General features: G+C 47.9%; 1 protein-coding gene across 2 annotated transcripts in view; it reads left to right on the top strand.

Moving 5' to 3' along the window:
• The first annotated feature begins 7,895 nt into the window (after positions 1–7,895).
• The window catches only part of APBA2 (amyloid beta precursor protein binding family A member 2), a 596,113-nt gene continuing 577,030 nt past the window's right edge, over positions 7,896–26,978 (top strand). For both annotated transcript variants that reach the window (XM_075345685.1, XM_075345686.1), the window contains exon 1: positions 7,896–8,075. The gene's annotated coding sequence lies outside the window, so the exon portion shown is untranslated. The remainder of the gene's footprint in view (positions 8,076–26,978) is intronic.

A 26,978-nucleotide genomic window follows, 5' to 3' on the forward strand; every position in this document is an offset into this window, starting at 1 on the left:
TCTGACCTACTCCAGTACTGATCCAACATCCTGACCTCCTCCAGTTTATATCCAACATTCTGACCTTCTCTGATTCTGGTCCAAAATGTTGATCTCCTCTGGTCATGATCAATCATCCTAATCTTCTCCAGATCTGATCCCACATCCTAACCTCCTACAGTTCTAATCCAACAACATCCTGACCTCCTCCAGATCTGATCCAACATCTTGACCTTCTCAAGTTCTGATAAAACAGCATCTGTCGCGGGCGGAGGGGACGCGCTCACCACGCTTGGGTCCGGGGCTTCTGCTGCTGCTGCTCGGTGGCTCGAGCGGTGGACCGGACCCGGGGACTCGAGCAGCGCTCCTCACCCGTGAGTGAAAAGGGGGTGGTTTGGTTAGGGAGATTGTTCGTGACGCCACCCACGGATCGTGGTGATAATGGCACCACCGCTGCTAGTAACGGGGATCCCGGGAGAGATGGTAGGGTTCAGTTGAGATGTTGTCCCCTCCGTGGGAAGGGGGGTTTGGCGTCCCCGGGGCCCGATCGTGGTGACGGGGAGACTGGATGGCTGGGGTGCAGGGTTGCAGGGACAGCACGGCGCGGTGCTGGACGGCACTGGTGTACTCACTCAGACAATCACTGACAGAGTCTCTGGTAAACCAAAACGGCCGGATGGACGGGTCCCACAGCCGGCTGCAGTATTGTTGTTGTGCTCTCCCCGGACGGCTGATGGTGGCTGTCTTTCCCTGCACCTTTTAGAATGTTCTTACTCCTGTGGTTGCCCACCGGTAGTCCGCTTCCCGGCGTATAGGTGCTATAGGAGCCCGTTTTCCCGCAGGCGCTGGCCCTTGGATCTCTAGCCTGTGGTGGTGGCTGTATATCCTCTCTGGGTGGACGGTTGCCTTCAATCGGGACTTGGTAGTTGGGAAACCCCTGGGGTTCCTGTCACTTTCGGATTTGACTATTGACGGCGGCTCCAAGCCTGGTCGGGGTCCGATGGCCCTGCCTGTGTGCTTAGCTTCACTCCGTTCCCCGGTCCGGTACCGGCGGGCCGACGCCTGACCCCAGTCCTTACGGCTCTGCGGAGTTCCACTAACTCCTGCAGACGGTGGTGGCCCAACCCAGACACTCGCAGTATGTGACCTCTCACTTTCACCTCCTGAACTCATCTACTGCTTTTCCCACCTCCAGGCCTGTGAACTCCTCGGTGGGTGGGGCCAACCGCCTGTCTCCGCCCCACTTGGTGTGGACATCAGACTCTGGAGGGAGGCAACAAGGGTTTTGTGTTTGGCTGCTGTAACTGCCTAGGGTGGGTGTGTGTGTGTTGGCATGTCTGTGACTACCTGGCTAGTCCAGGGCGTCACACATCTTGACCTCCTCCAGAACTGATCCAACATCCTGACCTCCTCCAGAACCGATCCAAAATCCTGACCTCCTCCATTTCTGATCAAACATCATGACCTTCTCCAGATCTGATCCAACATCTTGACCTACTCAAGAGCTGTCCAAAATCCTGACCTCTTCCAATTCTGATCAAACATCCTTATGTGACGCCCTGGCCTATCAGGTCGTCACAGGGTATTGTGCAATCTGCCCTTCTGTGCAATATCCACCTCCTCCTTGGTCACGGATCCCTAAAAATTGGTATTGCCAAAACCAGCTAATCAAAATCCTAGGAACACTCTGCACCACACCCACCAGACACACCAGTGGATGTCCTGAGTAGAATAGGGTCGCCCACTTGGGGGGTTAGTTAAGGGGAGGTTAGGAGTGTCAGGAGTCAGTCAGAGAAAGGGAGTGTAGAGTTGGAGGTGAAAGTGAGAGGAGGTCAGCAGCTGGGCTCCTTGGAACTACTAGGTAGCAGACGTTGGTCTGGGCCTGGTAGGAGCTGGACCCCCGGTCACAGGGGATCATGACAAGGGGCACGGTATTGTCGTGGAGGACAGTCGGCGGCCTTGTACCATCACCGGGCTGGGACCAGGGCACGACGGGGTACATGGACCCTAGGTCAGGGAGTAGCTTTAGGCCACCTGACAATTCGCCCAACGAGAACAGAGCCTTCAAGATCCGCTCTCCACCAGCTCCAAAATCGGGGTACTAGTACAACGATAGTGATAGGACTTTCCACACATACGGTCCAAGAAATCCCAAGCGTGAATCCTGAGAGCATGCTCCCTCAGTTAGCAATACTGAGGAGTGGGACCCGACTAGTTTTAGGCTACAGGGACCAACCAGAAAGTAACAAGGGGCCAAGGGGAAGGTCACGGATCAACAGGCAACACAAACGGAAACGGGACCCAGGTGTGCTCCCCCTCAGCGGCAGCGGTGTCCAAAACTTTGGTTTACTCAAGTTGTCGGTGTCAGCGTTATTGGACTGAGTTAGTACGCAAGTGACCCTTACCTCCCCAACGGCACCTCCCTGTCACCTTCACCGAGTCCCGGGGCATCCCTCCTACCCGTGGAGGGGTTAAACACCTGGCTGCCCACTCCATCGCCACTGGGTACTCCCAGCCGCAGCAGTGGTACTCCACCTTACCACACACCACGGGTGGCGTCACGGACTCTCAATATACCATACCCCCTGTAAATTACCCCCTTCATTCAAGTGGCCGCGAGACCCCCGAGTCCGGACGCCCCTCGAGCCACCGCGGATCCGGATCCGAGCAGCTCGGCTGCTGACACTGAGGTGTCCTCCAGACGTCCTCCAGATCTAATCTAACATCCTGACTTCCTCCAGATCTGTTCAAAAATCCTGACCTCCTTTAGTTCTGATCAAACATCCTGACCTCTTCCAGATCAGCTCCAATATCATGATTTCCTCCACTTTTGATCAAACATCCTGGCCACCTCCAGATCTGATCCAACATCCTGACCTCTTCCAGTGTTGATCAAACATCTTGACCTCCTCAAGTTTTGAACCGAAAACATCCTGACCTTCACCAGATCTGATCCAACATACTGACCTGCTCTAGAACTGATTAAACTGATTGGACCTCCTCCAGTTATGATCCAACAACATTCTGATGTCCTCCAGATCTAATCCAACATCCTGACCTCCTCTGGTTGTGATCCAACATTCTGACTTCCTCCAATTCTGATCCAAACTGCTGACCTCTTCTGGTTCTCTGATTCTGATCCAATATGCTGACTTCCTCCAGTTTTGATACAAGCTCTTGAACTCCTCTGGTTCGGATCGAACATGCTGATTTCATTTAGTTCTGATCCAACATTCTGACCTTCTCTGTTTCTAAGTTAATATGTTGACCTCATCCAGATCTGACACAACATCCTGACCTCCTGTTCTAATCCAACATCCTGACCTTCACTGGTTCTGATACAATATGCTGACTTCATCCAGTTCTGATCCAACATTCTGACCTACTCCAGTACTGATCCAACATCCTGACCTCCTCCAGTTTATATCCAACATTCTGACCTTCTCTGATTCTGGTCCAAAATGTTGATCTCCTCTGGTCATGATCAATCATCCTAATCTTCTCCAGATCTGATCCCACATCCTAACCTCCTACAGTTCTAATCCAACAACATCCTGACCTCCTCCAGATCTGATCCAACATCTTGACCTTCTCAAGTTCTGATAAAACAGCATCTGTCGCGGGCGGAGGGGACGCGCTCACCACGCTTGGGTCCGGGGCTTCTGCTGCTGCTGCTCGGTGGCTCGAGCGGTGGACCGGACCCGGGGACTCGAGCAGCGCTCCTCACCCGTGAGTGAAAAGGGGGTGGTTTGGTTAGGGAGATTGTTCGTGACGCCACCCACGGATCGTGGTGATAATGGCACCACCGCTGCTAGTAACGGGGATCCCGGGAGAGATGGTAGGGTTCAGTTGAGATGTTGTCCCCTCCGTGGGAAGGGGGGTTTGGCGTCCCCGGGGCCCGATCGTGGTGACGGGGAGACTGGATGGCTGGGGTGCAGGGTTGCAGGGACAGCACGGCGCGGTGCTGGACGGCACTGGTGTACTCACTCAGACAATCACTGACAGAGTCTCTGGTAAACCAAAACGGCCGGATGGACGGGTCCCACAGCCGGCTGCAGTATTGTTGTTGTGCTCTCCCCGGACGGCTGATGGTGGCTGTCTTTCCCTGCACCTTTTAGAATGTTCTTACTCCTGTGGTTGCCCACCGGTAGTCCGCTTCCCGGCGTATAGGTGCTATAGGAGCCCGTTTTCCCGCAGGCGCTGGCCCTTGGATCTCTAGCCTGTGGTGGTGGCTGTATATCCTCTCTGGGTGGACGGTTGCCTTCAATCGGGACTTGGTAGTTGGGAAACCCCTGGGGTTCCTGTCACTTTCGGATTTGACTATTGACGGCGGCTCCAAGCCTGGTCGGGGTCCGATGGCCCTGCCTGTGTGCTTAGCTTCACTCCGTTCCCCGGTCCGGTACCGGCGGGCCGACGCCTGACCCCAGTCCTTACGGCTCTGCGGAGTTCCACTAACTCCTGCAGACGGTGGTGGCCCAACCCAGACACTCGCAGTATGTGACCTCTCACTTTCACCTCCTGAACTCATCTACTGCTTTTCCCACCTCCAGGCCTGTGAACTCCTCGGTGGGTGGGGCCAACCGCCTGTCTCCGCCCCACTTGGTGTGGACATCAGACTCTGGAGGGAGGCAACAAGGGTTTTGTGTTTGGCTGCTGTAACTGCCTAGGGTGGGTGTGTGTGTGTTGGCATGTCTGTGACTACCTGGCTAGTCCAGGGCGTCACACATCTTGACCTCCTCCAGAACTGATCCAACATCCTGACCTCCTCCAGAACCGATCCAAAATCCTGACCTCCTCCATTTCTGATCAAACATCATGACCTTCTCCAGATCTGATCCAACATCTTGACCTACTCAAGAGCTGTCCAAAATCCTGACCTCTTCCAATTCTGATCAAACATCCTTATGTGACGCCCTGGCCTATCAGGTCGTCACAGGGTATTGTGCAATCTGCCCTTCTGTGCAATATCCACCTCCTCCTTGGTCACGGATCCCTAAAAATTGGTATTGCCAAAACCAGCTAATCAAAATCCTAGGAACACTCTGCACCACACCCACCAGACACACCAGTGGATGTCCTGAGTAGAATAGGGTCGCCCACTTGGGGGGTTAGTTAAGGGGAGGTTAGGAGTGTCAGGAGTCAGTCAGAGAAAGGGAGTGTAGAGTTGGAGGTGAAAGTGAGAGGAGGTCAGCAGCTGGGCTCCTTGGAACTACTAGGTAGCAGACGTTGGTCTGGGCCTGGTAGGAGCTGGACCCCCGGTCACAGGGGATCATGACAAGGGGCACGGTATTGTCGTGGAGGACAGTCGGCGGCCTTGTACCATCACCGGGCTGGGACCAGGGCACGACGGGGTACATGGACCCTAGGTCAGGGAGTAGCTTTAGGCCACCTGACAATTCGCCCAACGAGAACAGAGCCTTCAAGATCCGCTCTCCACCAGCTCCAAAATCGGGGTACTAGTACAACGATAGTGATAGGACTTTCCACACATACGGTCCAAGAAATCCCAAGCGTGAATCCTGAGAGCATGCTCCCTCAGTTAGCAATACTGAGGAGTGGGACCCGACTAGTTTTAGGCTACAGGGACCAACCAGAAAGTAACAAGGGGCCAAGGGGAAGGTCACGGATCAACAGGCAACACCAACGGAAACGGGACCCAGGTGTGCTCCCCCTCAGCGGCAGCGGTGTCCAAAACTTTGGTTTACTCAAGTTGTCGGTGTCAGCGTTATTGGACTGAGTTAGTACGCAAGTGACCCTTACCTCCCCAACGGCACCTCCCTGTCACCTTCACCGAGTCCCGGGGCATCCCTCCTACCCGTTGAGGGGTTAAACACCTGGCTGCCCACTCCATCGCCACTGGGTACTCCCAGCCGCAGCAGTGGTACTCCACCTTACCACACACCACGGGTGGCGTCACGGACTCTCAATATACCATACCCCCTGTAAATTACCCCCTTCATTCAAGTGGCCGCGAGACCCCCGAGTCCGGACGCCCCTCGAGCCACCGCGGATCCGGATCCGAGCAGCTCAGCTGCTGACACTGAGGTGTCCTCCAGACGTCCTCCAGATCTAATCTAACATCCTGACTTCCTCCAGATCTGTTCAAAAATCCTGACCTCCTTTAGTTCTGATCAAACATCCTGACCTCTTCCAGATCAGCTCCAATATCATGATTTCCTCCACTTTTGATCAAACATCCTGGCCACCTCCAGATCTGATCCAACATCCTGACCTCTTCCAGTGTTGATCAAACATCTTGACCTCCTCAAGTTTTGAACCGAAAACATCCTGACCTTCACCAGATCTGATCCAACATACTGACCTGCTCTAGAACTGATTAAACTGATTGGACCTCCTCCAGTTATGATCCAACAACATTCTGATGTCCTCCAGATCTAATCCAATATCCTGACCTCTTTCAGAAGTGATCCAAAATCCTGACCTCCACCAGTTCTAATCCAACATCCTGACCTGCTCCAGATCAGATCCAATATCCTGACCTCCTCCAATTCTGATTCAAAATCTTGACCTCCTCTAGAACTAATCTAAAGTTCTGACCTCTTCCAGTTCTGATCACAAATCATGACGTCCTCCAGATCTGATCTAACATCCTGACCTCCTCCAGATCTGTTCCAAAATCCTGACCTCCTTCAGTTCTGATCAAACATCCTGACCTCTTCCAGATCAGATCCAATATCCTGATTTCCTCCAGTTTTGATCAAGCATCCTGACCTCCTCCAGATCTGATCCAAAATCCTGACCTCTTCCAGTTCTGATTAAACATCTTGATCTCCTCAAGTTTTGAATCAAAAACATCCTGACCTCCTTCAGACCTGATCCAATATCCTGATTTCCTCCACTTTTGGTCAAGCATCCTGACCACCTCCAGATCTGATCCAACATCCTGACCTGTTATAGAACTTATTAAAAATCCTGACCTCCTCCAGTTATGATCAAACATCTTGACTTCCTCAAGTTCTGATCCAACAACATGCTGATGTCCTCCAACTCTGATCCAACATCCTGACCTATTTCAGAACTGATCCAAAATCCTGACCTCCTCCAGTTCTGATCAAACATTTTGACCTCCTCCAGTTCTGATCCAACAACATCTTGACCTCCTCCAGATCTGATCCAACATCTTGACCTTATCCAGATCTGATTCAAAATCCTGACCTCCTACAGATTTGATCCAAAATTCTGACCTCCTCCAGTTCTGATCAAACATCCTGACCTCCTCTAGATCTGATCCAAAATACTGACCTCGTCCAGTTTTGATCAAACTTCCTGACCTCCTGCAGTTCTGATCCAACATTCTGACCTTCTCAAGATCTGATCCATAATAATGACCTCCTCCCATTCTGATCATACATCCTGCTCTCCTCCAGTTTTGATGAAACATCCTGACCTCCTCCACTTCTGATCAGGACTGAGATCACTGTTACACAGTGGTTTCCTAATCCTTGGTTACATAAGTATTATTAGGACACCCTGTGAGTGACTTCACTAAGTGATTCTGACATTACAGGGGGAAGTATCTTTTAAGCAGTTCTCTCATAGATAGGTGAGGGTGAATGACTCAAGTATAGGCAAGGCATCATCTAAGGAGAGACATTACAAACGATAATAAGGTGGGCATATATTACATTTGGATGGCTTGGTGTGCCCTGTGGTTATGCCCTAGGCAGGAAATGCAAGTGTATGAGAAGAAGATGAGTCAGGGTGAAGTGGAGCAGATGTAGATAAACATTCCCCTCCAGTGTCTTCCTTCTCACACTGTATTTCTTTACTACAAGGCACACAGGCCTAAAGGAGGAGGAGAAGGAGAAGGATGGGGCAGCAGCCGTCGCCATGGTAACAGCCTCATCCCCTCCCTTCACTCTCTCTCGTGCATTCTTCTCCTTTCTCAGCCAGGGGCCATGTTCTTCCTCACACAGGTTCCAGGGCTGCCATTGTACGAGCTTCGGTATGCAGCTTCCTGGGTTCATTAGTAGTCTCAGCGTGTGGCTGGGAAGCAGGAACACAAAAGAGCTGACTGCTGCCTGACAATCCGGATCCTCCGCAGAGGGAGACGCACTAAGGGGCTGCGGGCACAGGTAGGCACCTCACAGGGGGCTCTCACCTGTCCTGCCCAGGAAGGCTGCCCTGCGTGCGGCACATACACAGGAGGGGTGTGGAAGTGACCTGAAAGTAGAGACCATCCTGGCACTGCGATCTGGGGAAGGTCCCACAGATTATTCTTGAAAGCTGTATCTCCAGTGTACGTGATGGAAGAGGCTGATGCCTGCTCGTCCTGCGATGTCGCCGGTGTTCTGCATGATGTCTTCTAATCTGTTGCTATAGGGAGAATGGGGATGCGGTGACTGGTACATGACGGGTAGGGGCAGCCGATGGGCACCGGGGCTGCCAGAGGCTGGGACAGGCAGGAGAGGATAAGCAGGAGGGTAGAGGCTGAAGGGGATAGGCAGGAGAGGATAGGCAGGAGAGGATAGGCAGGAGAGGATAGGCAGGAGAGGATAGGCAGGAGAGGATAGGCAGGAGGGGATAGGCAGGAGGGGATAGGCAGGAGGGGATAGGCAGGAGAGGATAGGCAGGAGGGGATAGGCAGGAGGGGATAGGCAGGAGGGGATAGGCAGGAGGGGATAGGCAGGAGGGTAGAGGCTGAAGGGGATAGGCAGGATGGGATAGGCAGAAGGGGATAGGCAGGAGGGGATAGGCAGGAGGGTACAGGCAGGAGGGGATAGGCAGGAGGGGATAGGCAGAAGGGGATAGGCAGGAGGGGATAGGCAGGAGGGTACAGGCAGGAGGGGATAGGCAGGAGGGGATAAGCAGGAGGGTAGAGGCTGAAGGGGATAGGCAGGAGAGGATAGGCAGGAGAGGATAGGCAGGAGAGGATAGGCAGGAGAGGATAGGCAGGAGAGGATAGGCAGGAGAGGATAGGCAGGAGAGGATAGGCAGGAGAGGATAGGTAGGAGAGGATAGGCAGGAGGGGATAGGCAGGAGGGGATAGGCAGGAGGGGATAGGCAGGAGGGTAGAGGCTGAAGGGGATAGGCAGGATGGGATAGGCAGAAGGGGATAGGCAGGAGGGGATAGGCAGGAGGGTACAGGCAGGAGGGGATAGGCAGGAGGGGATAGGCAGGAGGGGATAGGCAGGAAGGGATAGGCAGAAGGGTACAGGCAGGAGGGGATAGGCAGGAGGGGATAGGCAGGAGGGGATAGGCAGAAGGGTACAGGCAGGAGGGTACAGGCAGGAGAGGATAGGCAGGAGGGTACAGGCAGAAGGGTACAGGCAGGAGAGGATAGGCAGGAGAGGATATGCAGGAGGGTACAGCAGGCAGGAGGGGATAGGCAGGAGGATACAGGCAGGAGAGGATAGTAAGGAGGGGATATGCAGGAGGGTACAGCAGGCAGGATGGTACAGGCAGGAGGTAATAGGCAGGAGGGTACAGGCAGGATGGGATAGGCAAAAGGGTACAGGTAGTAGAGGATAGGCAGCAGGGCACAGGCTGGAGGGGACAGGGAGTAGGGGATATGCAGGAGGGGACAGGTAGGAAGGGACGGGCAGGATCGGACAGGCAGGAGGGGATAAGCAGGAGGGTACAGGTAGGAGGGGATAAGCAGGAGGGTACAGGTAGGAGGGGATAAGCAGGAGGGTACAGGTAGGACCTACTTGGCAGGAGTTATATGGAGCTGGTTGTAAGCAGTGTAAGATGTAGCAGAGCAGACACTGTGCAGTCACACCCTTGCTTCTCCCGAAGGGCTTACAGGCAGTTGTTTGCTTCCCAACTTCTATCTATCTATCTATCTATCTATCTATCTATCTATCTATCTATCTATCTATCTATCTATCTATCTATCTATCCCTCTATCTATCTATCTATCTATCTATCTATCTATCTATCTATCTATCTATCTATCTATCTATCTATCTATCTATCTATCTATCCCTCTATCTATCTATCTATCTATCCCTCTATCTATCTATCTATCTATCTATCTATCTATCCATCCATCCATCTATCATCTATCTATCTATCCATCCATCCATCTATCATCTATCTATCTATCTATCTATCTATCTATCTATCTATCTATCTATCTATCTATCTATCTATCTATCTATCTACCTATCCCTCTATCTATCCATCTATCTATATCTCTCCCTCTATCTGCATACATATGTGACATATGAATACAGCATTATATACATGTGTGTGTGTGTATATATATATATATGATGTGTTTTGTGTTTTCTTTTTGCTGTAGTCACTGTCACTTATTAATGGCCTCTGTACTCACATTGGCCAGGAGAAAGCTTTCAGTCTAATTTACCTATTGAGGCTTGTACCATTTAATAGGAAATCAATGAAGCTGTGCCTGTTTCAGTAAAGTGTGGGAGGCGAGCAATACAGCCCTGGCAGAATATGTGAACTTCATGCATGTGTTGTAGACAATCCCGGTGCTGTCTGGTTACAGCCGTGATCCGGACACTGTACATGTTATTGTCACACATTGGTAATATTTCCAGAATTATTATATTTCCTTTGACATAACAAATCTTACCTGTCTTTAGTAATCCTATAAATACTATTATGTAGACATACTGGCATTCTGATTCTGGGATGAATGGTGGTCACATATTAGCCAGTTGGCACCTGATACAATGATTACTGGTAATGATGACTTGGCTGTCCTGGTCATGAAAGACAAGTGTTAATCCTAGTACGTCTCCTTCATTGCTAGTGCATCTTGTGGCTCTGATTTTTAGCTTTATGGCTCTCAGCAGAGACTTGCCTGTTGGATGACAAATGATTCCATTAAGCTGTCATCTTTAGGTCAGCGGCCACCATACTTCGCACTTGTTCTGCTGGTCAGTGGTCCCAGTTGTGGAGGGCCGGGATGGCTGCATTTCCATCGCTAATGCTGTCTCGCTTTGTTATAGTGCTCGATTATTGACTCTAGTGCAGCCCTAATATGCAAGTGCCATCATCATTTTCTATTATCATGTGTTTTTCCCTTCTGTTTGCTGATGTGATAGTCCACTGCACATTTCCTCCATTATAAGCCATTTTTCTATAGCTAGCTGCATTTTGATGATGTTGCGACACTACACAGAGTTATGTTGCAGCATTATATAAATTGCTTTTTAGTGGTCTATGTAAAGAACAGCAGCTTTTGCTTCATCCGGTTCCCTTCATGGTCGCTCTACATGTAAACAAATAATTTGATTTTGTTATTGTATAAGGGCCGAGGCATACATTATCTATGCCCTGCTGGAAATTGATTGATCTATTGAATTGGGAAGGCATGCGTTGCTGAAGGCCTTTCTGTCCAACCAAGGAGTTCAATATTTTCAAGTGTCAGTGATTGAGGGAATTTGCATGAATGACATTGTGTTGTCTGCCATTCCTTAGTTGTAAGGCATTATTTTTACTGTTCTTTAAGCAAAACTTTATAAACACTCATTGTTTTCTGATGACCAAATGTCAAAATGATTTATTTTTACTACATATGATCAAAACAATATAATATCACATTGATGGGCATGATTTGTCAACAATTTGGACTTGGCACTTCCATGCATGTTGGTCACATTTATGGACCCCTGTAGCATTTTAAATCCTATAAAGACATAAGTGTTGCCCTCTCCCACACTTCATTATGTAGTTATGTCCCTCATCCTGTACTAATATCCTCCATCCTGGGTGTCCTCCTGCTAAATATTTCCCCCATCCCAGTAAATATGTCCCTCAACTTGGTATATAAGTCTTTCATCCTGGTTTCTTTCCAGGTATAGAAGACCCCCATCCTGGACCATGTTCATATATATATATATATATACATATATATATATATATATATATATATATATATATATATATATATATATATATATATATATATATATATATATATACACATATATATATACACATATATATATATATATATATATATACATATATATATATATATATACACATATATATATACACATATATATATATATATATATATATATATACATATATATATATCTACACACATATACATATATATATATACATATATGTATATATATATGTGTATATATATTTATGTATATATGAATATATATATATGTGTGTATATATATATATATGTATTTATATGTATATATATGTGTGTGTGTATATATATATATATATATATATATATATATATATTATATGCCCCCCATCCTCGGCTCATTACTGGTATATATGTCTCCAATTATGGTATATTTGTCCCCCATCCTGAGTCCCTTCCTGGTATATATGTACCCCATCCTGGGCCCCTTCCTGGTATATATCCCGTGTTCTGAATCTATTCTCTAATGCATAAAAATAGAAACATGTCTTCTCAGCTTCCCCCACTTCTACACCCAGTGTTCTCTTCTGTAGCTAGCACAGCTGATATCAGCAAACCTGCAATAAATAACACATGACATCACTACCCTGCAACGCCAATGTCTAGCATGCTGTCAGCTGTGGCTGGTGGCATGTATTGAGATGCAGGTACCCAAGGGGTCTCTGTGCCACAATACACTTCAGCTCAATGTGCATCCTTAGCCACATCCAGCTGAAATAGGTGCTGGCATTGGCCTGCACTCCTTTAACACAGCCAAATTGCTGACAGATTTTATGTGACCACGATCGTTACACACCTGGCAATACATCTGTTTGAAAGGGAATATTACAAAGGCCTGATTCAGACGGATGTTGTGTCGATCTGCGTGCACAACACAGTGCACACTGAATGCTATGTATAAGCTAGTACAGCTGATCAATTTAAAATTGGCAGCATGTGCTATTCTCATCTGCTTCGCGGATGTAGCAATACTAGTTTTAATGGCAGATAGTTCTTCTGCAGATAACCGTATACACAATTTTTAGACATGGTCCAAAAATAGCCACAATGATCTGAATGTATATAACATAAAGATCCAGAAATTATAGGCAACAACTCAATAATGCATTTAAAACACAGAACACAAGAGTCTTTAAATTCACCAAGGTATGAAAACACCCCATAGACATCGTAGTACAAATGTATAAAACATTTTATTAATAATAGTGCACAGGGTATTACAAAATTACAGAGCAACAATCAGAATAACCGGAATGGGTAGTGAAGGAAGAGGGGAGAACCCCACGTGACCCAGGATAGATGTCAAGTATTGAAAGCAGGACCTGCTAAACAGATATATATGTATAGTAGCCTCCTGTCCATAGAAAAGGCCCAATGTGTCGCTAGTTTATGGTCCAAAGCATAGACATATGGCCTTCTAACGGGTCATACATCAAGTATAGCTAGAGGCCTATGTAGAAGAGACTGACACCATGGCCAAAGTTCGCTACACAGCTAGGCTATAACCTCATAAACAAATCAGAGGTGCCCAGGCTGTATAGCTTGATCAACTATCTATAAGGCATGAGGGCTTACCAGTGACAAGCAGAACGTCCGGGAATCCTGAGGGGCACGTGGGGACCGACGTCCCAACACGTGTTTCGTCAAATACTTCGTCGGGGGACGATAGTTAAAAGGTGTGAGGAGTGGAGTTTAAGAAGGGAGCCTAATTGTCACTGACACGCCTCCATTCCCCATGTGCGCTGCAGTGGATGACCGCTACGGAGCGCGCCGCGGCACAGTCTCGGCGGCCGGAAACCGGCGGAACAAGAACTTCCGGTGACGTCACCAACTAGTACATCCGGTTCCCCGCCGCACCGAGCGTTGCCATGGACGCGATATCAATCAAAGCGGAAACCACTGCAGCGCTACGTCAGATGGACCAACCCCTTGTGGAAACGCCAATCCAACCTCCACAATCCCGTCATCAAAAATGTGATGTCTAATGCACCAATGTATATTAGGCGTTTTTGCATATAAGAATGAAATATCCCCTAGTGACACCTATACAAGGAATATATTACAAGGCACATACGTATTATGCATTATTTATATTCAAACGCCACAAGTGGTGCTAATATGGAAGAAAATAGAGGGAAGAGGAGGAGAAAAGATAGGCAGACGTCTGCATAAGTATATACACAGTGGTTTTCAGCATAGAAATAATTACAGACAAATCCATGTCCATGTCTGTCACAATTCCGTAGCCTCCCAGTTTTTTTTGTTGTTCTGTAGACGCACATAGACCTCCATTTCTTCCAGATCAAAATTGATGGCAGACCCTTGGGGGCAGTGGAGGAAGGTGGGAAAGGGGAAATGGGGGCGGTTTTTTGGAGGGAAGGAGAACGGGGAGGGGAGGGGGGGGGGGGGGGAAGGGGGGAAAAAGGGGGGGTGGGAAGAGGAAGGGAGGGGCCAGAATGGTCGGAGTTCATGACAAAAACAGGTCCCTTAAAGTTAAACAAAAGATAAAAAACACACTGTTAAAAGAGTCATAGGACCAGCAATATATACAACATGAAAGATACATCTAAAAATATATCTACAAAATACGCTAGAGGTTACGTGATTATTCACACCTCTATTGCGTATTCATGGTGGACTCAGCCACCCAGAGGACCAAATCTCGAGTTAATTGAATCCGACTGGGAGGAGCACGACCCCCCTCTCTCCTCTCTCCAGTCGGACTCCTTTAGGATATCACTATTATCGTGCCGGCGAGCTCCCATGCGCAGTGTTGGTTGCGCTATATTGACGACATTCTGGTCGTCTGGGGGGGAACCGGCTCTGAGCTGGAAGATTTTGTGCGTCACCTTAACTCCAACAGGTTTCCGGCCGCCGAGACTGTGCCGCGGCGCGCTCCGTAGCGGTCATCCACTGCAGCGCACATGGGGAATGGAGGCGTGTCAGTGACAATTAGGCTCCCTTCTTAAACTCCACTCCTCACACCTTTTAACTATCGTCCCCCGACGAAGTATTTGACGAAACACGTGTTGGGACGTCGGTCCCCACGTGCCCCTCAGGATTCCCGGACGTTCTGCTTGTCACTGGTAAGCCCTCATGCCTTATAGATAGTTGATCAAGCTATACAGCCTGGGCACCTCTGATTTGTTTATGAGGTTATAGCCTAGCTGTGTAGCGAACTTTGGCCATGGTGTCAGTCTCTTCTACATAGGCCTCTAGCTATACTTGATGTATGACCCGTTAGAAGGCCATATGTCTATGCTTTGGACCATAAACTAGCGACACATTGGGCCTTTTCTATGGACAGGAGGCTACTATACATATATATCTGTTTAGCAGGTCCTGCTTTCAATACTTGACATCTATCCTGGGTCACGTGGGGTTCTCCCCTCTTCCTTCACTACCCATTCCGGTTATTCTGATTGTTGCTCTGTAATTTTGTAATACCCTGTGCACTATTATTAATAAAATGTTTTATACATTTGTACTACGATGTCTATGGGGTGTTTTCATACCTTGGTGAATTTAAAGACTCTTGTGTTCTGTGTTTTAAATGATCTGAATGTAGTGTAAATGTAATGATCTGAATGTAGTGTAAATGATTGTTTTGGAACTGATTTCTAGATAGCAAATATCAGTGACCCCATAAACCTGTAGTGTCTGTCACAGATGTGTTTAACCTCCTCTAGGCTATCTTGTGTGTCCCTAGGATCACAGCCCCAGCGAATACGTTCCATTTTCATTATGGTTGTGGCTACATGTGTCTCGTGACAGCAATTCTCAGACAAGTCTCTCCATCAAAAACATTTGTGCAACTCGTCTGCAACTTACTTTGATGGGACTATTTTAGGGCCACAATTTTGTTGTAAAAAACAGCGAAATTACAATCAATGTTAAATGTGATCTAACCTTAGCTTTAAAGAACACCTATTAGCTCAGCTGAAAGAATGTCTGTTTTAATATATATTTGCTTGATAAAAGATTTCTGGAGTATTTTTTCCTAGTTTGCTCGATTGTGCTGTTCCTCTGTTATTGCTCCTGTGTGACTGTGTGACAACTGGGTGGTACCAATGATCTTGTGTCCTACACAATCTGTCAGTGTCATCTCCAATAAAACAATGTCATACCTCCAATTGATAACACCCAGTTTTCAATTTATTTGAGAATTTCCAAAACGAATAACGGTAAAATATATCTTTGTACCATGGTAGCCAGTAGAGAAAAAAAAAATTTGTTTAAAAGAACTGAGAGTCCTCGGTTGGTGATACCTTTTAATGGCTAACTGAAAAGATGGTAATAATAGCAAGCTTTCGAGACTACTCAGGTCTCATCAGGCATGGTATAACACAAAATCTGAAGATGTAGAATTGGTTTTGTAATCCAGAGTCCTTTGGGGATCAGATTCTCCTTCTCTCTCTTTAGATTTTGTGTTATACCATGCCTGATGAAGAGACCTGAGTAGTCTGGAAAGCTTGCAATTATTACCATCTTTTCAGTTAGCCATTAAAAGGTATCAACCACTGAGGACTTCAGTTCTTTTAAACAAACTTTTTTTTATCAAGAGGAATAACAAAATTCTAAAATTAAAAATACATGGAGTTGTTAATTTGTGAAGAATACAAGTATTTACTTTTATACACACGTCAGGAAATCTAAAAGGTCCTCTTTAAATGATTGCTTTTGGCTTGACTTTAAAGGGTGCTTTACACGAGACGATCTATTGTGTGATAGATCGTCGGGGGTCACGGTTTTTGTGACTCACATCCGGCGTCGCTTGCGACGTCGGCCTGTGTGACACCTCTTAGCGATGCAGTATCGCTCACAAATCATGAGTCGTGTACTCGTCGCTAGGTTTCATGAAATCGTTTATGAAACATGGCGCCAGTTGTTCATCGTTTCCGTGGCATCACACGTTGCTCTGTGTGACACCACGGGAACGATGAACATCGCTTACCTGCATCCCGCGGCTTCCGCCGGCTATGTGGAAGGAAGAAGGTGGGCGGGATGTTTACATCCCGCTCATCTTCGCCCCTCCACTTCTATTGGCCGGCCACCGTGTGGCGTCGCTGTGACGCCAAACATCCCTCCCACTTCAGGAAGTGGATGTTCGCCGCTCTCAGCGACGTCACATGGGAAGTAAGTGCGTGTGACGGGGGGGTTAACGAGCTTGTGTGCCATAGGTAATCAATTGGCCGTGATGCACAAATGACGGGGGCGGGTACGATCGATCGGGAAATCGGATGATTGGTCATCCCGTTTAAAGCAGGCTTTAGGCTATGTGCTCACGTTGAGTATTTGGTGCAGATATTTTCTCCATAAATTCTGCATCTTGTAGCAAAAAAATGCATCAAAAAACACATCAAAAACGCATCAAAAATGCACTGTGGAAACTTGGTTGTTAACAGTTGATTAAATTAGATTGGGACACCAATATCAGTCAATAAAATGGTAAAATACTGTTCGATCTCTGCGCAGCTGAGCTACAAGGCAACATGAGTAACTACTGTGGAGATTTGGCTACAATAGATTTTAGGCCATGTCGGTGATCTGGACATGACCACTTTAGACTTTTGTGTTAAGTTAAAAATAACCTTCTACATAGAAAAATTGAATGCAAGAATGAATATTCAAAGTGTCGCTAGCTACCGAAGGATTACACTTAAGCTGGTGTCACACATAACGACGACGACAACGACGTCGCTGCTACGTCACCATTTTCTGTGACGTTGCAGCGACGTCCCGTCGCTGTCATTGTGTGTGACATCCAGCAACGACCTGGCCCCTGCTGTGAGGTCGCCGGTCGTTGCTGAATGTCCAGCTTCATTTTTTGGTCGTCACTCTCCCGCTGTGACACACACATCGCTGTGTGTGACAGCGAGAGAGCGACGAAATGAAGCGATCAGGAGCCGGCACTGGCAGCTGCGGTAAGCTGTAACCAGCGTAAACATCGGGTAACCAAGGGAAGACCTTTCCCTGGTTACCCGATGTTTACGCTGGTTACCAGCCTCCGCTCTTGCTGCCAGTGCCGGCTCCTGCACTGTGACATGTGGCTGCAGTATGCATCGGGTAATTAACCCGATGTATACTGTAGCAAGGAGAGCAAGGAGCCAGCGCTAAGCAGTGCGCGCGGCTCCTTGCTCTCTGCACTGTGACATGTAGCTGCAGCACACATCGGGTTAATTAACCCGATGTGTACTGTACCTAGGAGAGCAAGGAGCCAGCGCTAAGCGCGGCTCCCTGCTCTCTGCACATGTAGCACAGCGACGTTATGATCGCTGCTTCTGCTGTGTTTGACAGCTAAGCAGCGATCATAACAGCGACTTACAAGGTCGCTGTTACGTCACCGAAAATGGTGACGTAACAGCGACGTCGTTGTCGCTGTCGCTTAGTGTGACACCAGCTTTACTTTACAACCGCTCTGTTCTTGTCGAGTTCTCAAACACAAAAAAGCCCTGATTTATCAAGCTGTTTTGGTCAGAATTCTGAAGCAGAACTGTTTGAAATATCGTAAACTTTTTGCACAATGCAAAGTGATTTTGACGTTTTTCCACGAAGTCCCAACCAGCTCCACCAACGCTTAAAAAGTGGATGCAGCTCAGGCAATATGAGGGGTGGTAAAGCACTGAGAGGACTCGCGTTGTTTCCCTGCAGCACCAGACGACCAGACGAACTACTGTGAACTACTGCATTGTCTGCACTGGCCTGAATATGTGGGGGAGCTCTATGTGGGGTCTCTATCTACCTCAGGCCATTTATCAATCAGTTTGGATTTCTGTTCATATTGGGCCTCCTGATGGACCGTACAAAACGGGGAAACGCGTCAAGGCCCCGGAGGCAAATATGACTACTGCATTTTTACCTGGAGGACTTTGGTTGCATTATATATAGTCCATACAAGAGATAGCAGATACTGCTCCATGGGGTTCTTTAATTTATCAGCTAATCGCTATATGTGAATACAAGGAATCATGAAGGATCTTCCTTTGGGAAGCTGAGTATTCACATCTGGAGGCGTATTATTATTATTATTTATTATTATAGCGCCATTTATTCCATGGCGCTTTACAAGTGAAAGAGGGTATACGTACAATAATCATTAACAGTACAAGACAGACTGGTATAGGAGGAGAGAGGACCCTGCCCGCGAGGGCTCACAGTCTACAGGGAATGGGTGATGGTACAATAGGTGAGGACAGTGGTCTACTGGACTGAGGGCTATTGTAGGTTGTAGGCTTGTTGGAAGAGGTGGGTCTTGAGGTTCCTCTTGAAGCTTTCCATGGTAGTGGAGAGTCTGATGTGCTGAGGTAGAGCGTTCCAGAGTATGGGGGATGCGCGGGAGAAATCTTGTACACGATTGTGGGAAGAGGAGATAAGAGAGGAGCAGAGAAGGAGATCTTGTGAGGATCTAAGGTTGCGTGCAGGTAGGTACCGGGAGACTAGGTCACAGATGTAGGGAGGAGACAGGTTGTGCATGGCTTTGTATGTCATGGTTAATGTTTTGAACTGTAGTCGTTGGGCGATGGGAAGCCAGTGAAGGGATTGGCAGAGTGGCAAGGCTGGGGAGTAGCGAGGGGAGAGGTGGATTAAGCGGGCTGCAGAGTTTAGGATAGATTGGAGGGGTGCAAGAGTGTTGGAAGGTAGGCCAGAGAGCAGGAGGTTGCAGTAGTCGAGGCGGGAGATGATGAGGGCATGCACTAATGTTTTTGCAGATTCTTGGTTAAGGAAAGCACGGATCCGGGAGATATTTTTGAGTTGTAATCGGCATGAGTTGAAGAGGGCTTGGATGTGTGGCTTGAAGGATAGAGCAGAGTCGAGGGTCACTCCAAGGCAACGAGCTTGTGAGACTGGGGTGAGTGAGCAACCATCGAGTTTGATGGAAAGGCTTGTTGGAGGAGATGAGTGAGGAGGAGGAAAGACAATAAACTCTGTTTTGTCCATGTTAAGTTTTAGGAATCGTGCAGAGAAGAAGGATGAAATAGCAGAGAGACATTGTGGTATTTTGGTTAGTAGAGAGGTAATGTCAGGTCCAGAGAGGTAGATCTGTGTGTCATCGGCATAGAGATGATACTGGAAGCCGTGGGGCTCTATGAGCTGTCCCAGGCCGAAGGTGTAGATGGAGAACAGCAGGGGTCCAAGAACTGAGCCTTGAGGGACACCGACAGATAGGGGGCGAGATGAGGAAGTGGTGTGAGAATGGGAGACGCTGAAAGTTCGGTCGGTTAGGTATGAGGAGATCCAAGATAGGGCCAAGTCTGTGATGGCAAGAGATGAGAGAATCTGTAGTAGGAGGGAATGGTCTACTGTGTCGAAGGCAGAGGACAGGTCCAGGAGAAGGAGGATAGAGTAGTGTCGCTTGGCTTTGGCGGTTAGTAGATCATTTGGTGATTTTGGTTAGGGCAGTTTCAGTAGAATGATGTGGTCGGAAGCCAGATTGAAGCCGGTCAAAGAGGGAGCAGGAGGAGAGGTATGAGGACAATTCAAGATGGACATGCTGTTCCAGTAGTTTTGAGGCGTAGGGGAGAAGGGATATGGGGCGATAGTTTGACACAGAGGATGGGTCAAGGGAGGGCTTTTTGAGGATGGGTGTAATAGAGGCATGTTTAAAGCATGAAGGGAATACACCACGTATGAATTTATTCTGTTACATCTGGACTATGGTTCTCCTTCCTGCGGTTGTATATAAATTGTTTGATTCCCTTCCATTTATATATATATACCGTATATATTTATATTTATATATATGTGTTTGTCATTTTTTACACGTACCGGCGGCACGGAGACACGTACAGCAATGCTACCCTATGGTAGCAGGCACACACACGTAAAACCACACGGAACGTGTGTCCGTGTGCGTTTGTACGTGTGTGCGTTTTTCAAAGCGCTGACATGTCTGTTTTTTCTCCGGCAGCACGGGTGTCACACGGCCCGCACCCGTACCACACGGGTGTAGTGTGGATGCGGTCCCGTGTGACACGCGCCGGAGAAAACACACGTGTCAGTGAAAAAAAAAAAAACATTAACTCACCTTCTCCTGCCCTCCTGTCTCTGCCGCTGCTGCCTCTTGCTGCCGACCGCCGCTCATTAATCTCATAGAATATTCACTTCACTGCCTGGCAGCAGCAGCAGCGGGGAGACGGGAGGGCTCGAGCCCGAGGATCAGCACCACGGACAGCAGCGCGGACATCGGGAAGGACCAGGTGAGTATGATAATTACCGGTTCTACGTGTGCTATCGCGGATAGCACACGTAGATCACACGTGGCCCGCACGTACCAGAGACACGTACTTACCTGCACGCAACACGCAGGGGAAATACGTGTCTCTCGGCACGTGCGTGAATTTCACATGAATGTGGCAGAGGCCTAAAGGATATTTACAATCACAAAATTTTGCACAGACACTTCATTTGACTCACAGAATGTCATAGACTATGTTTTGAGGGGAAATTTTAATCCCACGCTTTATAGTTATTCATCAAAAAAACCTTCCTCCATTAAAGTAAATGGAGCTGGGAGCTACAGGTCGTTAACAGGGACTCTGGTTGCTATAGGCAACGAAGGACATTCTTAGTATAAGAAGCTTATGTGGGAAGTAATATGTTATAGATGGAGAGACGGATAGAGCGAGATACATAGACAGACACACAGAGATAGAGACAGATAGAGAGACGGACAGAACGAGATAAAGAGACAGAAAAAGAAACAGACAGAGAGACAGAGAGAGCAACACATAGAGAGAGACATAGACAGACAGAGAGAGACAAAGAGAAAGATAGAGAGACAGAGTGAGAGACAGACAGAGACAGACAGAAAGACAGACAGAAAGACAGACAGAGAGACAGACAGAAGACAGACAGTGAGAGACAGGCAGACAGAGAGAGAAACAGAGAGACAGACATACATAGAGAGACAGACAGGATGCTAGAGAGACAGACAGGGAGAGATAGAGACAGACAGAAACAGGCAGACAGGGATAGAGACAGAGAGACAGACGGAGACTGAGAGAGACAGCCAGACAGAGAGGGAGAGTGAGAGATACAGAGAGACAGTTACTATCCCAGGCAACACCGGGTACTATAGCTAGTAAAGAATAAAAATATCTAATACATAATTTTTAACAGATTTCCTTGAATCAGAATCAGTTTTGTGTGAGTAATGTTTATGCCGGGGAAAAAAAAGGTCGCACATTTGGAATTTGAAAACTCAATCATGTTTTTTTGTTTAAGTTGCTTCTAGAAGTTTCTGATAGCAGCTTACTGACTTCTCCCTATGCAGAACATGTGTCTTATGCTGAAGCCCACCAAAACACACAGAAACAAGCAAAAGAGGAGAATAAAGTCACATCAGATGGAAAGGGTTACTTCTAGATGAAGAACACTACAGTCAGCCTCTCTTGCAGGGAATAATAGATTGTATTCTGCTGCAAAGCAACTGGATTTAGACCTTAGGTTTCGTAGCCCTTTAATAGAAGTTACTAGCTTTTGCTATTAAATAAGTTTCTGACTCACCATGATTCAGAGATAAAAGATAATTATCTAAAGATCAAGTGCAGAATGTTTTAAGGAAAGGTCATTATATTCCCATTACTGGTGGAGGTGAATCTCATAAGGAATTGAAATTGATATTAATTCTCTCTCACTTTTGTTCAGGTCCAAACTATTCATGATCCAATGTAGAGCAAGAGAAATAACACTTGCTCTATGCAAATGTTCTAGAATGCCAATGAATGACAGATTAAAGATTATTTCACAGTACATCTAGACATTTGTACCTCTGATTATTAAAGGGGTTGTCTGGCCTTATGCGGGCGTCACACGATACGATCTATCGTGCGATCGCACAAACGATCATACCCGCCCCCTTCATTTGTGCGTCACGGGCAATTAGTTGCCCGTGGCACACAAAGTCGTTAAACCGCCATTACACATACTTACCTGCTGAGCGATGTCGCTGTGGGCGGCGAACATCCACTTCCTGAAGGGGAGGGACGTTCAGCGTCACAGCGATGTCACACAGCGGTCGGCCAATAGAAGCGGAGGGGCGGAGATGAGCGGGATGTAAACATCCCGCCCACCTCCTTCCTTCCGCATAGCCGGCGGGAACCGCGGGACGCAGGTAAGCTGTGTTCATCGTTCCCGGGGTGTCACACGGAGCAATGTGTGCTGCCCCAGGTACGATGAACAACCGGCGCAAAGAAAAACAAACGATTTTTTAAAAATGAGCGACGTGTCAATGATACACGATTTGCAAACGTTCTGCATTGCTCGTAGGTGTCACACGGGACGACGTCGTAACCGATGCCGGATGTGCGTCACGAAAACCGTGACCCCGATGACATATTGCACGATAGATCGTCTTGTGTGATGCCCGCATAAGGGTACAAGTCTACAGTCCCTCTGTGTCACTCCATGTGACTGCAGACTTGTGAATCCTCACAGCTCGCGCACTGCTCACTGTGAGGACTCTCCACTGCCGAGAGCGGGGGCCACGCGATCACAGGTAATTGATATGTATACATGCAATCACGTGTCGAGATGATGGTGCAGTCTTGCTTCATGCTAGAATGTGAGAGGAAGCATGTAGATCGCATCCTTGCGGTCACTTGGCAGCCCACTTCTGTCTTCGGCACAGGAGAATTTTCACAGCATGCAGTGCACGTGATGTGAGGATTCACAAGTCTGCCATCACATGGAGTGACTGTAGACTTGTAGCATAAGGACGGACAACCCCTGTAAGTGCAACAGTAAGTAACAGCTGGACCTGGTCCTGCATTGTCTGCTTCTGTGACCTGGTGCCACTGTATCTGTGACCTGGTGCCACTGTATCTGTGACCTGGTGCCACTGTATTCAGTCTATGGGCGACACTGGTGATGGAGAAGATGTCATGACCAATAGCTGGGGTCAGTTCAAGCTTTGTCCAGCCAGAGGAACTTAGTGTGGCATGAATCTATAGTGCTGCCCAGTCTTGTAGTATGGTTATGTGTGCTATCTAGTAGTAGTAATCAGCTCCCTGCTGTGGCCAAAAGCACAGTGCCACACCATACTTAAACAGTTATAGTTACATTTGCTTTGGCTCACTCCTGTTAATTATTTCTTGTTCAGCTTGTTTGATTTCCATTTCCGACCTCGGTCTTTGTTAGACCATGATTCTTACTGATATTTTTGTATTGTTCCTTACTTCATGTTATTGATGTGGTTTTCTTACCACAGTCTACAAACTTGCTCAATGTACCATGTGGACCCAATATGAGTGCCCCTGTGGAAGTCCAGGTCCTTTTTAAATGGTGAATGCCAGGGCACCTCCTGGAATCTGCTAGATCTACTGGCTAGAGCAAAGCCTGTCCATGGGAGCCCTATTATCCCTTTTACTGACAGTAATGATCAGCAACACCTTGATCACATCTGCTTCATATACACATATAGATGTTGCCCAGAACCAGATAGACATCTGGATAGGTAATTATCAACATGTCTGTCTGAGCCGGCCACTTACTCGCAGGATTACTTGCTAGGATAGCAAACTAAATCCCTGCTATTCCCCATAATGGGATTTTTATTCTGTTCACCATTTACATGATGACACATGCTACGAAAACAGCAATGACAATTGTCTGATTAGAAAACAGCTACAGATCAAATCAAGATCATCTTACCAGTCGCTGCACAGTGGTTATAGCTGTAATCGGACATTTTCGGTTTGATCATAGCTAAGTCACGTCATGCATAGTAGGAGCAGCCTTCGGCACTATTGTCCTCTTTGTTTCTTCTTCATCAGATAATAGACATCAGGTCATCAGTTGATTAACACCAGGGATGCCAAACGGCACAATGCAAGCTCCATTTCTACAGATATATGGTCATTAGCTTGACATGTTTTTATTATTTTTATAACCATTTGTTTTAGGTTTACCTGTTACCTAATCCCTTGTATGAATGAAACCAGCTAAGCAGTCACAGCACGTAAACTCTCATTCCATTATTTCCAAAAGAACACACTGTAACCTGCCCTGCAATGTCAAATTGTGAACAGCACTACAGGTTACTGTTTTCTCTAGGTTCAGAATAATGGATGTTTAGGGGATATCTCATACATTCAGCTCATTTGTGGATGGCAACATAGAAATATATACTTAAAGAGGACCTATAGGTTATGTGAGAAGCATAAAAGTGACAGCAAATTAATGGTAAAGTGGAGTCTTGTGCTCAGATCTGGCCGTTTTTGGCCTGTTTCTTCTTTTTATCAACTCAAACATTTGCTCATTTTATTTTAATTTAAGTCAAATCTGCTGTGGAGGGATTAAAAAAATCCATAAACTCATACTCATCTCTCCTGGGCCCTCCCTATACCGGTCCTGCCGCCTCTCTGCCCATTCTTCCAGACTCTTCTCCTCCCTTCGGGTTTTCCGCCAACACTGACTAGACCCAATCAGGAAGAGCGGCAGTGAAACGGGTATGAGGAGGGCCAGGAAAAGGTGAATAGAAAAGAGTATTGTGTTTTTTTTGTACCCCATCCCAACCATCAGAATCCAGCAAAATAAATGCTAGTTTGACTATTTTGCTAGATTCGAACAAATCTATCACAGAAAAAATTCAGATTACTTAGATCCTAAATTTTGGGGGAAATTAATAGAAAATTCAGTTACTGTATTTTTCAGATTATAAAATGCACTTTTCCTCCCAAAAAATTGGGAGGTAACTGAGGCGTACATCTTAAAATCTGAATGCACCTTACCGGGAGATGGTGGAGTGAGGTCGCAGGAGGCAGGCGCTGTGCTGGAGCCTGTGCAGCGGTAGGCTGTGCTGGGGCCTATGCAGCGGCGCGCTGTGCTGGGGCCTGTGCGGCGGCAGGCTGTGCTGGAGCCTGTGCGGCAGCGCGCTGTGCTGGGCCTATCCGGCGGCGCGTTGTGCTGGGGCCTATCCGGCGGCGCGTTGTGCTGGGGCCTGTGCGGCGGCAGGCTGTTCTGGTGCCTGTGCGGCAGCGGGCTGTGCTGGGGCCTATGCAGCAGCGGACTGTGCTGGCTGAGGCCTGTGCGGCAGCGGGCTGTGCTGGGGCCTGTGCGGCAGCAGGCTGTGCTGGAGCCTATGCGGAGGCGTGCTGTGCTAGCCTGTGCGGCAGTGGGCTGTGCTGGGGACTGTGTGGCAGTGGGCTGTGCTGGGGCCTTTGCGGCAGTGGGCTGTGCTGAGGCCTGTGTGGCAGCGGGCTGTGCTGAGGCCTGTGCGGCAGCGGGCTGTGCTGGGGCCTGTGCTGCGGCAAGCTGTGCTGAGGCCTGTGCGGCAGCGGGCTGTGCTGGGGCCTCTGTGGCAGTGGGCTGTGCTGGGGCCTGTGCTGCGGCGGGCTGTGTGGCAGCCCTTGCTGTGGTGGCCTGTGCTGGGGCCAGTGTGGCGGTGGGCTGGGAGGCAGGGGCCTCCTGAAAATGTTGGCGCTGTGGGGTTCAAATAATGGCACCCAGAGGCAGCGCATGCTCAAATAGCGCTTTCAGCTCAAGATCTCATCTGCGCCCGCCCCGCCACCAGCTCACTGATCTCACAGCAGCGGACTTAAGGAAAATGATGCCCGGAGATGGCACATGTGTAGATGAGATCTTGGCCTGTCATTGAGCTGATATCTCAATCTGTGCACGGGCCGACTCAGGGCGCCATTTATTTTAAGCACGCACCACAGATAGTTTCTGGAAGTTGCCTACCTCAAAGCATCTGGGACTTGCCGCACGCACCGCCAGCTGCATCGGCCTGCTGCACCAATGCGTCTGCCTCTTGTGACCCCCTTCTACCACTGTTGCCACCACTTCCCCACAAACAGAGACCACCATATTGTAAGACGGATCCCATGGTTTTTTTTTTTACCTTTTTTTCCTCTAAATTTGGGGAGCGTCTTACAAACCGATAAATACCATAATTTAGAATGAGTTGGCTCATATCTATTAACCAATGTATCTTAACAGGCAGCTATTTAGTGAGATGCAAATCAAGCAGAATATGTATCTCATCTCAAGGAACTTTACTTCATATTGAATATTTCTATTCATTAGCCATGTAATACTGTAAGTTATCCCTGTGTATTATGCAGGGCAGATAAAGAAGAAGCATAATGTTTCTAAAGGGTTAAATTTC

Source organism: Anomaloglossus baeobatrachus, chromosome 4, assembly GCF_048569485.1.
Source record: "Anomaloglossus baeobatrachus isolate aAnoBae1 chromosome 4, aAnoBae1.hap1, whole genome shotgun sequence".
Lineage (NCBI taxonomy): Eukaryota > Metazoa > Chordata > Amphibia > Anura > Aromobatidae > Anomaloglossus > Anomaloglossus baeobatrachus.